Source organism: Staurois parvus, unplaced genomic scaffold, assembly GCF_062004578.1.
Source record: "Staurois parvus isolate SC_StPar_1 unplaced genomic scaffold, SC_StPar_1.0 ptg001045l, whole genome shotgun sequence".
Classification (NCBI taxonomy): Eukaryota; Metazoa; Chordata; class Amphibia; order Anura; family Ranidae; genus Staurois; species Staurois parvus.
In genome coordinates, this window is record NW_028318841.1 from 1,224,396 (window position 1) to 1,239,238 (window position 14,843).

The window sequence follows — 14,843 nt, forward strand, 5'->3', positions numbered from 1 at the left end:
GGTTGAAAAATGCTGGTCATCAGCTGAGCCCATCTTATGGCAAAAATGTACTGTGGGGGAAATCTCTGGATTGAAGATGAATACTGCAGCAAAATCTGATATTGTTATTTTTTTTTCTTTTACTGGGCGATTCATTTTTTTCCTGGCATTTCTGGCTTGAGTTCTACTTTAAAATATATAATTTTGCTTTTCTTTTACTTGCAGTTTTTTCAGTTGGTGACAGGGACTCTAAAGCCTGGTATGCACTAGAAGTGTTTTGTTCACTCAACCCAGCAGGCAAACGAAAAAAAAAAAAAACTAGAGATCTCTGTATCAACACATGCGTGTTAGTGCAGCAATCTCCCCCAGTCAGTTTCTGCCAATTTACGGCCCATGTGTACAAAGCTGTAGTCGTAAGTGTGTATGAGCAGGACCCTCTCTCCTATTGTTCCTTGGCTTTGCTAAACATGTGTCCTCATCTCTGGAGAATGTTATACATTGCATTACCTGAACCTTATTATATTGATTACTTTGTGCAATGGAGATGATGCCAATACACATACAATAATGTTAGCAATAATAAAAATGACCACCTCTGTGTTTGCAGGCTTTGTAACACTTTCTGTAAGGGTGGCAAGTACCCAGTACCACTGGCTTTTGGCAATGATTGCCATGTCTGGCAAGCAGTGTAGCAAATGACATTAACTGCCACTTGTTACAAAACCCACGATTAGTTGTGAAGCTGGTAATAGAGATTCTAGCTCTTGTAGCAGCTACCCTCTCAAGTCAAGATCATATAAACAAATCTTCCTCTTTGCATTGTCTGACTTGTTTTGTATTGATTATAATATAGCTCAGTGAATATGAATGTTGCTTCCATTGTATAAAAGTAAACTCAAAATACTAATTACTGTCTTCTGACACTATATGGAGGAACTTCTGTTTATTGTTTTTACAATGTCATTTTTGCAAGACACAATGCTGCAAAAAAGCTATTATCTTCTTCTGCATTAATATGGAAATTTTCATCACTGGCAATTAATAGGAGAAATCAGAAATGATTTCAGAAAACAGATGAATCTTAGGTAGAAATGGAGCACATCTGCTAACAAAATAAAGAAATAAGCAACATGCAGCTTTTTACTCCCTGACACATTGTTCTCTTGTGCTGGAAGTTTTCAATAGTTCAGCAATTAAACTTGTGACAAAATACAATAGACCAAGCACTGTGTTATCTCTACAGAATGGAATGAACTTACCAAGACAATACTCCTTTTCAGCACATTGATTACCGAGATTACCCTGCTATCCACTCCAAACAGCTGGTAAAACAGTCACATCATTTTGCTAATAAAATACAGTTGTTACTATCATTATGATACCATGTTGCTACATATGTATATGGCATACAGGTGTCCCTGTTATTACCCGAAAGTGCTTGTTGATTAATTCACACATTCACCACACAGCCAAATCTGCAGGGGCCCAAAGACATACAATGACGCTCGGATGTTAAATAATAACACCAGCTGCTTGAAGATCTTTTACCAATTCAGCTTTTATTTACACATGCATTGTCATATCCCATAAAGGTGTATGTGACTGAAAGAAATCTCAGTTGATGCTCTTTTTTTTTACTAGCACTGAAGAATGTGGTAATGGGATGAAAATTTCCAACCCACATAATAGACATTTTATCAGTCGATGTCATCTGCTGAGATCTGCCCAATCGTTATTGAATCCTGCTCAGATGGAAGGCTTTAGAGCCACCTTTCCCAACAAAGTTTCTCCAGAGGTTGCTAGGGGTTCCTTCACAGTGGACAGTGGCAGATTGACTTCCTGCCTGAAATGTAAGGGGGCACTACACTGACTACCAGTGCAATGGGGTCCTTATTGTTATGACCACAAATTTAAGGGGCACTAGTCTCACTGGTCCAGGCATCCACCAACGCAAGGGATTACTGCACTGACCACAAGGTAAAATGATGAGAATATCGGACGAATTATCTTTTTTTTTTGCATGCTAGTCTCGTATCAAAAGTGAAGAGGTTACTAAAGTTACAAAAATTCTCGTATGACAGAATAAAAATTTGAAAAATGATGTAATGTATTGTATTTTTGGATAAAAACTGTGCTGATTAAACAAAAACTGTACGATCTGGTATTGTACAAGGAAACTTTTCGTGCTTGTCCCTTCAAATAATTTCAGATAAAAACTGTGTACTAATGATCAGATTATTCTATGATTGCTTCGAAAGCATTATTTTTCATACAATTTTCTAACTGTGTGTACTAGGCTTAAGGTAGTAGTACATTGACCAACAATGCAAGGAGCCACTTCCCTATAGACCACAAGTGTAAAAGTAGTACTAGGCTCACCAATGTACGAGTGTTACTTTTCTGGACATTATTATTATAAGGTGTCAAAAATGATCCACCCTGGATGTCATGTTTTCTTAATACAAACATGATTTTTAAAAAATAATTTTTGTCACACCACTTTTTCAGTAATTTAATTTGATTATTACTGAAAGTAATTTTGTCACCTATAGCAGGGAAGTGTCAAAAAATTATCCTGGATGTCTTGTTTGCCTAATACATCATGTCATTTTTTTTTATATCTTACTTAACTAATCATACTAATAAACCACATGAGTTATAAATATAATATTCCCTAAGCCTAGGGTCACACTAGAATGTGGTGTGGGAAACCCACAAACCGTGCAAGTTTCCCTTACCCCATTCAAATCACACTTCCCTTGCGATCCGCAGCTGGTGTCAGTACGAAATTAATGACACCCCAAACGCAGGTTGCAAATGCAGTATGTTTGCCTGCACTGGATCACATGGTACATAACGACCATGCAATCTGGTTGCAGTGCTGCTCCAAAATTGGTGCATGCAGGTCTTTGGTGTGATGTAATGTGATTTGAGCCCATTGCAAATGAATGGGCTTAAATTGCACCGCACTGAATCGCATGTGAACTGCACAGAAATGCAGTGAGGTTTCTGTGCAATTCATATGCAGTTCCTAGTGTGAATTGAGGCTAAGAGCTAAAAATTAAAAATGTAAAGATTTCTTCTGGTGTAAAAAGTTTGAAAACAGATGCTTTAGATTATTATCTAGTAGTATACAGTATGTGTGCTTTTTTTTAAATGATGCGAAGGACCCAGATGATACCATGTTATTCATATACATATGTACTTTATATGCGGTTTCATTCCTATAACCCCAGGTCAACCATAGGCATATGGTTGATTTTAGGCAGATTAGGCAATGATCTTTATGTTTATAGTTTCAGGCAAACACCCCAAAGCAACATTCAATTGGCCAGGCGAGATATCTTAACTCAATTGCTATTGTTTCTTCAGAGATAAGAGTGGCTTGCAAACTCCTCTCTATTGCATAAACATCCATGAGAGATACAGTTGTTTGCCAAAGAGTATCCTTCATCAGTCACAATAACCACATGTCTGATTACCATGTAATGCTTATGGACAATGTAACTGCCAATAGGTAGAAGTGTGCAGTGTCTGCTTACCTTAGCTTTGTTAGCTCAGAACAAGAATATTTCAAATAATATATTCTAATTAATCATTTGACACTGTACATGGACATTATATAGTATAGACACATTACCTAAAAACGGTCTTCAACAGTTTGACTGTAAAAAGGTGCCAGCACTTCCACTGTAGTTAACGGAGATATTTTGGTGTCTGTTTTTTGGTGAATTGTATGATATTAATTTTTTTTTCTAATATTTGGTCTTGCAACACTTTTTCAGTGCAAAAGTAATATTGGTGCTGATTTCCCAGTATGCTAAAGTTTATACTTGATTTTTTTTAAATTAGAATGATCATCCGCCATAATTGCCAGGCAAATAGTCGCTCCTTATGCACTGTTGTTGTGCTAATCTGAATCTGCGCACTCCTCATAGTGAACAATCTACTGTAGCCCATAGTAGCTATTATCATTATTGGTAGCGCAAATTTGTACAGCTGACGCTACTACATGGTTAGTGATCGCTAGAAAATAATAATTGGGTGATGCAGAAATCACTGGAAATTTTTCAAAATAGTTGAATGTGCTAAGCATTTAGGTTACAAGATAGCAGTTAGGTTGAGGTTTCAGTGATGTAGGTTGATTAGGGATAGGTCTCAGATACACTATATTGCCAAAAGTATTGGGACGCTTGCCTTTACACGCACATGAACATTAATGTTTAGGCATGAATCTATGGAAATGTTTGACCATTCTTCCAGAAGCACATTTGTGAGGTCAGGCACTGATGTCAAATGAGAAGGCCTGGCTCACAGTCTCCACTCTAATTCATCCTAAAAGTGTTCTATCAGGTTGAAGTCAGGGCTCTGCACAGGCCAGTCAAGTTCCTCTACTCCAAACTCGCTCATCCCTGTGTTTATGGACCTTGCTTTGTGCACTGATGCGCACTCATGTTGGAACAGGAAAGGGCCATCCCCAAACTGATCCCACAAAGTTGGGAGCATGAAATTGTCCAAAATGTCTTGGTATGCTGACACCTTAAGAGTTCCCTTCACTGGAACTAAGGGGCCAAGCCCAACCCCTGTAAAACAACCCCACACCATAATCCCCCTTCACCAAACTTTACACTTGGCACAATGCAGTCAGGCAAGTGCCATTCTCCTGGCAACTGCCAAACCCAGACACGTCCATCGGATTGGCAGACAGAGAAGCGTGATTCATCACTCCAGAGAACACGTTTCCACTGTTCTCGAGTCCAGTGGTGGCGTGCTTTACACCACTGCATCCGATGCTTTGCATTGCACTTGGTGATGTAAGACTTGGATGCAGCTGGTTGGCCATGGAATCCCATTCCATGAAGCTCTTTATGCACTGTTGTTGTGCTAATCTGAAGGCCACATGAAGTTTGGAGGTCTTTTGCTATTGACTCTACAGACAGTTGGCGATTTCTGCGCACTGTGCGCTTCGGCATGCGCTGACGCAGTTCTGTCATTTTACGCGGCCTACCGCTTAGCGGCTGAGTTGCTGTTGTTCCCAGTTGCTTCCACTTTGTTATAATACCACTAACAGTTGACCGTGGAATATTTAGTGCAAGGAAATTTCACTGATGGACTTATTGCACAGGTGGCAACCTATCACGGTACCACACTTGAATTAACTGAGCTCCTGAGAGTGACCCATTCTTTCGCAAATGTTTGTAGAAGCAGTCTGAATGTCTAGGTGCTTGATTTTATATACCTGTAGCCATGGAGATGATTGAAACACCTGAATCCATTGATTTGGAGGGGTGTCCCAATACGTTTGGCAATATTCTGATCATTGATCTATGCCCTGCCTAACTCCAATTTGTGTCATTGGATACTGGTTCTGAATGATTGTGACTCTTTCATTTTAATCAGCTGGTTCACTTTCATGAGAAATATTGCAGTGTCTGCACCCCTTCAGAAGTACTTAACCCTTAGATAGCATCTCGCCAAAAATGACATTTTTGTAGCAAAGGGTCATAAAGCCTGACTTTTATCCTGTGCAGAGTTTTTCGCCCAAGCAGTAAATGACATTTCTGTGGAAGTTCTGTACACCAACTATGCGCTGAATGCCTTCAGGTTGCCACAATGCATTGAATTTTAGAGAAAAGGCAAGCACTGCAGTTTGAAAGAAAAGGTAATTTTAAAAACATTAACAGTGGTATTAAACCCCAAACCAAAAATTTTATACATTGCAGCTTACCAATGATTAGATATGGTGGCTGCATTTATTTTTGTTTTTTTGCTTTCCCCTCTGCTTTCACCTGGTGATCTGGCCAGTAACATACGTAAGCCTGTATTAGAGTGCTCCCACTCTGGATGAAGGAACATGGGGCACCTTTGGACAGCAGCATTGTCAGTATGAGGTGGTGAGGTAGTGTTAGATGTATTAGCAGATTTAGATACAATAACACATTGAAGACAACCTCCAATTTACACTACAGTTACACAACTAGTCACAGCAACAGTTTTTGTTTCTTTTGGAATAAAGGTTTTACAGGAATTAATAAAAACTGACTATTGTAAGCATCCCTGGAAGTTGGTTTGTTTTAACACTGATATATTTGCAGGAGAGCTTGTACTGTTGAAAAATAACTGACTTACTGGCAGATCACCTGGTGAAAAAAAAAGGAAAGAAGGCCTTAAAAAGAAAATGAACACAGCCATCACATCTAAAAATTGGAAGGCTGCAATATAATAAATGTTTGCTTTTTGGTTTAAATGATAACATGGTGACAACAACACTGATGAAATGAGGGATGAACTCCAACACATGATGTGCTGCAAAGTTGAAAATCCACTCCAAAGGTGATTTAGTATCCAAACTGAGAGATGATCAGACCGTCACTCAAAATAAAAAAGCGAACAATCATGGTGCAGTATGTTTTAAAAAGCATCAAACTTTAATGAAGAAATGCACTTACAAGCAAGGTGTCCAGACTGACACCAGTGTAAACAGCATGTGTAATGAATATAGGCAACTCAGACCCAGCCAAACATGCACATGCAAAGTGCAGACAAACCAGGAGTATTCTGAACCTCACATCCAAAGGCACCGCCCTAAGCTTTTCGTCAATGACGAAAAGCTTAGGGCGGTGCCTTTAGATGTGAGGTTCAGAATACTCCTGGTTTGTCTGCACTTTGCATGTGCATGTTTGGCTGGGTCTGAGTTGCCTATATTCATTACACATGCTGTTTACACTGGTGTCAGTCTGGACACCTTGCTTGTAAGTGCATTTCTTCATTAAAGTTTGATGCTTTTTAAAACATACTGCACCATGATTGTTCGCTTTTTTCTTTTGAGTGACGGTCTGATCATCTCTCAGTTTGGATACTAAATCACCTTTGGAGTGGATTTTCAACTTTGCAGCACATCTGTTGGAGTTTATCCCTCATTTCTTCAGTGTTGTTGTCACCATATTATTCATTTCTCCCAGAACAACAAGTACTTTTTGCTGGTTTTTCAACAATCAGCATATTACTCTGGTGAGTTCTATTTAACCATTTTTGGTGGTGGATTTACTTGGTGATGAATTATTTTAGACATTGATTATTTGAACTTTTGGACTTTCGTTTTTGCTGGATTTTATTTTGATTTAAAATATTGTTTCTTATTGTTTTGTTATTTATTTTCTTGTTATACTTTTGTATGTATTTAAGCGCAACCTATTTTTTTGAAGTTTTGTATATCCTATAAATTTATAGGCTAGGTTTTGCAGCTTGCTATTTTATATAATTTCCGTGGCGCTGGTTCTTTATTTATATATTTAAATGATAACATGGCTTATGTAGCAATTGTATATGTCAAAATAATTCATTTGCTATTTTTTCCATGAAAGTTGAGTGACTCTTTAAAGTCATGCTTGAATTTCAGGCTTAAAGTGGCTTTAAAGCTTAAACATTTTTCATCCTAATGCATTCCCTGCATTAGGATATAAAATGTTTCAGTATTTGTATCACCCCTTCTTACACTTTTCTGAGCCTGATCTTGATCCAGTGCTGTGGCTGTCTGTAGCAGCTCTCTGCTCTTCTCCTTGCTCTCACAGGCTGAGATCAGTGGGAACCATTGGCTCCTGCTGCTGTGAGTCAAATCCTATGACAAGGGAGTGGGTTTGTCTAAAGGTGCAGCCAGTGTGGCTCAGGATTGAACCCACAGGTGTGATACACCGAGAAGAGGAGGTGACAGGAGCTCCAGTGGGGAACCCGAAATAAGGATTGGGTCCACTCTGGAATACCACAGAGCAGGTAAATTCAAAAAGTTTGTTATTTTAAAAGAAAAAATGTTGACTTTACAAATGCTTTAAAATACACTTTTTGGGGGGTTTAAGGCCTAGAGATAGTGATTAGGGTTACTGTAAATAACATAGTTTAGGTTTTTTTAGGTATGATTATTGTTGACCTGAATTACCATTTATACTGTCTGTGCCAATGCCAAATACATATTGAGGACAAAAATGTACTCATTTATAAAGTATTGGTGCTCACAAAAAACTATTCAGATGATGCAGCAGCACCAAAAATAACAACATCAACTTCAAGAAGTCACCTGTAGACATGTCATGACATTTGACTAATCGCCAGAACATTTTTTTGTAAATTTGAAACAATCATTCATATCTTGTCCATATATGACAAATGTTTTGAAGTAGTGAAGTGATCTCTGCCTTGAAGCAATGGAAAAAATTTCCATCTTGTCTGTTTAAGATTTCCTTCAGAAACGATCCTTCAAGGTTAAACGTAACTGCCAAGTTATTAATGGGACCTGACAAAACTACAGGCATCAGCCTGTAAGCACAATTATGTGCACAGGTATAGCTGGCTGCTCTATTGCTACAAAGCCTCCATAGAACTGCTGACTTATTGGGGTTTTTAGCAAAAACATGCTAAGCTTAACCTAAGCACTTTAACCTATTGTCAGTGTGATTTGCAATGTATCGCTTGGCCATATAGACAGGACTTGTCCATAGAGTCTTTGCTGTGAAGGGGAGTGGAGGGTCATATCTCCCATGCTCATCTCCAGGACTTCTCCAGAGCCTCTTCCATCCTCTGGAACTCTCTATCTCAGTCTGTCCAACTATCTCAAACTCTGGCCACCTTTAGGCCATCCCTGAAAACTAAATTTCTTCAGGAAAGCCTATCCCACCTGCAATGAACAACAGAACTTTTACACTTCCATCACCCCATCCCCCACAGTTATGACCTTTTTTACCACTTGCCCCATCCTATTGGATTTTAAGCTCTTATTAACCATTGTGTATTTTATTGTATTGTAACTGTACTTGATGAAGAAAATAATCCACATTACCGCCACTGCTCTTAAAATGTTCATTTGTTGTAAAGACCACAGTACATGTACCACCAATACAGTAAATTGATACGTTTCAGCCTACATGCCATTAGTTATAACTTGAGTTATGATTAAGCCGTGTAGGCTGAAACGTGTCAACGTACTATATTTGTGATACATGAACTGTGGTCTTTACAACAAATGAAAATTTTAAGCCTGGATTCACACTTCTGCTGTGCCGCACATTGCATGTGATTTGCACAGGAACCTCACTGTATTCCTGTGCAAAACACATGCGAATTCTGTGCATTGCTATGGCTCAGATCACACTGCATCTGCACCAAAATAGTCCAGGACCCTTTTTTGTTCGTATAGAGTTGGATCACATGAGTATTCACACCCATGCGATACGATTCTGCACATCGCACAGCATTTTGTGAACCAATTTAGGGGTGTTTTTAACTTAACATACACACCTGCAGCGGTTCGCATGAACAGGGTGCGATTATAATGTGGTGCAGAATTTGCACATAAACCGGTGCAAACCCCACACTGCATCAATGGTGGTGGTGCGGATCGTTTTCTTCATCAAGTCACATGCAGCTGAGAGATTGTGGGTAACTGAAGGGGTAGTAGCACTTTCTTTTTTGCTTTTTATCTTGGACTGTAACTATATTGTCTCCCTTAATAATGTAAAGCTCTGTGCAAACTGTTGGTGCTATATAAATCCTGTATAATAATAATAATAATAATAATAATCTATCCTCAGGGGCACAACTGCACTAAATAATTACTCATTAATTACATGGATAAACCACATGGTTTTACTGCCCCAACTAGTTGTGGAAGATACAACTGGGAATATACAATATACTAATTTTACAGCAGCAGGTTACAGAAACAAGGACAAGGAATTTATAAATGTAAATATACCATCCCCTACCTTTTCTAATAACATCTGTTGAGTAAAATTCCCCTTCGGGAAGTGATGCTAAATGAGAAGCAAAAGAAAAAATATTACAAATATGTGTTTTGACTCATTACACTGTAATAATTATGCCTAAAAGGCAAGCTGTATTTTGTTCTTACAGCAGTAGCATGTTTACTTCTCCCATTTATTTGTACATTTGGAAGGCAGTTTGAAATGTTATTTAGTGGCTGCTGCAAGAATGAAGGAAATGCCTCACATGATTCATGAACACATTCTCTCATTCTCTGAGACAGGCCAGCTAAGTCTGAGCAGTCAAAAACAGCCGGCTGAACTGTCCTGGCACAGTGAGAGACCTCAGTCTAAGAAACGTCATAAATCACAAGGCATATTACTCTGATACTTTTCCACACCTTGAGAAATTAAAATGTGCACACTGTGGAGTGTGTCTAGCACTGGCTGCCAATCAGACACAGGCAGCTGGCTAAATGATTCTTTTTTAATAAAGTCTTCTCACACTTCTTTTGCTTAGGTTACAGTGAACCAGTCTTGGGATATGGGTATCACTTACGATGATTGGAGAGTATAGACATTAGCTAGATGGCAGTGATTAGTGCGTGTGAGAATCAGAAATGCTCATTATCTCAGCACCATAGGCGCTCATTATCGCACACAGAGATTTTCCAACAAGTTCAAAGATCCTTGTGTGACCAGACACTGGTCTTTACCTTGTGTAAGCAGATACTTTTCATATGTGCCAAATCTATTTAGCCATTGAGTCAAGAAGATTATGGTGGGTCCTGGAGGTGCAACAGTTTGAGAGATAGCAGGTAAACTTCACTCATTCTGTCATTCTCAGTGGGAGAGCTATGTATGGCCACAGTTGTCTGGAAAAAAAAAAATTTCTGTATCTTTCCAATACATGTACATTTCTCCTTGTTTGTCTCTTTAACCAGTTCCCGCCAGCCGTACGAATAGATGCAGCTTCTGGGCAGATGGGCTTTAGTGCCAAGAGGCTCAATATATGTGTGCCTATGTAAACATTTCCTGTGCTGGGAGCAGGCACCCTGCGCACTCCCAGAAGATACCGGAAAGCTCCTGATGCATACCTGTGATCGGGAGCTTTCATATCATGTGACTACTGTGGCAGCGCGGTTTTAGATTGGCTAGTCCTTCGGTCACAAGTTGGTGAGAAGGGCTGGGGTCTGATGCCGCGCCCGTCACACTGATCATAATACATAAATAAAATACAATAAATATTTTCCCATTTAGACTAATATTAAATCATCTTCTTCATTAGTGATTTATTGGTTTAATAATTCTAAATAAGATTCAGAGAAATATTTTCAGAATTTTATTCCACAGTTTGTATTACAAATGATACTCTTTGGCAGTAAAGATAAAAAAAAAAAACAAATGATGAAAACTATGAAATATTAATAAGGTTTGATCAAATCAATATTTCACTATACTGAAGTCAACAAGGATTGTGTATTAAGGTGTACATTTATGAAGCCGCAGGCCACAGTGTAGCAGAAATATATATATATATACATATATATATATATATATATATATATATATATTTTTTTTTTTTTTTTTTTTAAAGAAAAACTAAAAAAATAGAAATACAAATATATATACAGTCAGGTCCATAAATATTGGGACATCGACACAATTCTAACATTTTTGGCTCTATACACCACCACAATGGATTTGAAATGAAACAAACAAGATGTGCTTTAACTGCAGACTGTCAGCTTTAATTTGAGGGTATTTACATCCAAATCAGGTGAACGGTGTACGAATTACAACAGTTTGCATATGTGCCTCCCACTTGTTAAGGGACCAAAAGTAATGGGACAATTGGCTTCTCAGCTGTTCCATGGCCAGGTGTGTGTTATTCCCTCATTATCCCAATTACATTGAGCAGATAAAAGGTCCAGAGTTCATTTCAAGTGTGCTATTTGCATTTGGAATCTGTTGCTGTCAACTCTCAAGATGAGATCCAAAGAGCTGTCACTATCAGTGAAGCAAGCCATCATTAGGCTGAAAAAACAAAACAAACCCATCAGAGAGATAGCAAAAACATTAGGCATGGCCAAAACAACTGTTTGGAACATTCTTAACCACTTGAGCCCCAGAGGATTTACCCCCCTTAATGACCAGGCCTTTTTTTGCTGTTTGGCGCTGCACTAATTCAAATGATAATTGCGCGGTCATGCAATGCTGTACCCAAACAAAATTTACGTCCTTTTTTTCACACAAATAGAGCTTTCTTTTGGTGGTATTTGATCACCTGTGCGCTTTTTATTTTTTGCGCTATAAACAAAAAAACCAAGAAAATTTTGAAAAACAATATTTTCTACTTTCAGCTATAAAAAATATATCGTAAACTCAAAGTTAGTCATAAATTTAAGCCAAAATGTATTCTGCTACATGTTTTTGGTAAAAAAAATCCCGTGCATTAGCGGGCAAACTGGCGCTATCTAGGAGAGGCGCTAACACTATCGGAAGTCACCAGTGACACTAATACAGTGATCAGTAAAAATCTGTTCACTGTAATCAATGACACTGGTGACAGGGCAGTGAAGGGGTTAACTGGAGGGGGGGGGGCGATCAAGGGGTTAAACGGGATTACTGGTGTACTGGCGGGCAATCTGGCGCTATCTGGGAGGGGCGCTAACTCTATCGGAAGTCGCCAGCGACACTGATACAGTGATCTGTAAAAATTGGTTCACTGATCAGTGACACTGGGTGACAGGGCAGTGAAGGGGTTAACTGGAGGGGGGGGGGGGCGATCAAGGGGTTAAACGGGATTACTGGTGTACTGGCGGGCAATCTGGCGCTATCTGGGAGGGGCGCTAACTCTATCGGAAGTCGCCAGCGACACTGATACAGTGATCAGTAAAAATTGGTTCACTGATCAGTGACACTGGGTGACAGGGCAGTGAAGGGGTTAACTGGAGGGGGGGTGATCAAGGGGTTAAACGGGATTACTGGTGTACTGGCGGGCAATCTGGTGCTATCTGGGAGGGGCGCTAACTCTATCGGAAGTCGCCAGCGACACTGATCAGTAAAAATCGCTTCACTGATCAGTAACACTGGTGACAGGGCAGTGAAGGGTTAACTGGAGGGGGGGGCGATCAGGGGGTTAAATGTGTCCTAGAGTGTTCTAACTGTAGTGTAGTGCTTGTGTACTCACTTTTTGGATGTCTTCTTCTCTGTCTGGAACGGAATGTGTCCAGGCAGAGAAGAATGACATCATATCCTGCCCTGTGTGTATGTCAACACAGGACAGGATAGGACAGGGACCGATCATGTGATTTCAGCCAGAAATCACTGGCCGAAATCTAATGATTGATCCCTCCTGGATCAAATAGTGTCACCCGCGGGTCGGCGGGAGCGCGCACGCGCCCCCTGCCGGCGAAAGTGTCGGGAGCGCGGAACCCGTTTTTAAACGTGGTTTTGCGCTCCACTGCCGCCCTGCACACGTATATACACAGTGGCAGGGCGGCAAGCGGTTAAAAAGAAGGAACACACCGGTGAGCTCAGCAACACCAAAAGACCCGGAAGACCACGGAAAACAACTGTGGTGGATGACCGAAGAATTCTTTCCCTGGTGAAGAAAACACCCTTCACAACAGTTGGCCAGATCAAGAACACTCTCCAGGAGGTAGGTGTATATGTGTCAAAGTCAACAATCAAGAGAAGACTTCACCAGAGGGAATACAGAGGGTTCACCACAAGATGTAAACCATTGGTGAGCCTCAAAAACAGGAAGGCCATGATTAGAGTTTGCCAAACGACATCTAAAAAAGTCTTCACAGTTCTGGAACAACATCCTATGGACAGATGAGACCAAGATCAACTTGTACCAGAGTGATGGGAAGAGAAGAGTATGGAGAAGGAAAGGAACTGCTCATGATCCTAAGAATACCACCTCATCAGTGAAGCATGGTGGTGGTAGTGTCATGGCGTGGGCATGTATGGCTGCCAATGGAACTGGTTCTCTTGTATTTATTGATGTGACTGCTGACAAAAGCAGCAGGATGAATTCTGAAGTGTTTCGGGCAATATTATCTGCTCATATTCAGCCAAATGCTTCAGAACTCATTGGACGCCGCTTCACAGTGCAGATGGACAATGACCCAAAGCATACTGCAAAAGCAACCAAAGAGTTTTTTAAGGGAAACAAGTGGAATGTTATGCAATGGCCAAGTCAATCACCTGACCTGAATCCGATTGAGCATGCATTTCACTTGCTGAAGACAAAACTGAAGGGAAAATGCCCCAAGAACAAGCAGGAACTGAAGACAGTTGCAGTAGAGGCCTGGCAGAGCATCACCAGGGATGAAACCCAGCGTCTGGTGATGTCTATGCATTCCAGACTTCAGGCTGTAATTGACTGCAAAGGATTTGCAACCAACAATTAAAAAGTGAAAGTTTGATTTATGATTATTATTCTGTCCCATTACTTTTGGTCCCTTAACAAGTGGGAGGCACATATGCAAACTGTTATAATTCCTACACCGTTCACCTGATTTGGATGTAAATACCCTCAAATTAAAGCTGACAGTCTGCAGTTAAAGCACATCTTGTTCGGTTCATTTCAATTCCATTGTGGTGGTGTATAGAGCCAAAAATTTTAGAATTGTGTCGATGTCCCAATATTTATGGACCTGACTGTATATATATATATATATATACATATATATATATATATATGATAACGGCCAATGAAGTGCTCTCGCCACACCTTACTAAATCAGAAGGAATAGTGGAGAGCTTCATCTCTGCTCCTCATCAGCTATATAAACTGCAGGAGATACTATCGCTTCTTATCTCTGTTTAACAAACAGACACCTTAGTACAAAACACTGAACATGCTAAAAAGCTCTATGCACACTGCCACAAAAAAAAATCACTGCTTCTACAGGAGTTTTGTGTTTTGCCTGTAGAACCAGTTAAGTGTGAGTCCTCATGCAAACTGGACGATTTTACAGCTGCTGTTTTTGGCTTTTGGTGTTTTTTTCTACAGCCAGTAAACTTTCCAGCATGTTATCCTATGTATCCATGCACACATAGGCTTTAACCAGCGTTTCTTGACATAAACTAGAACTA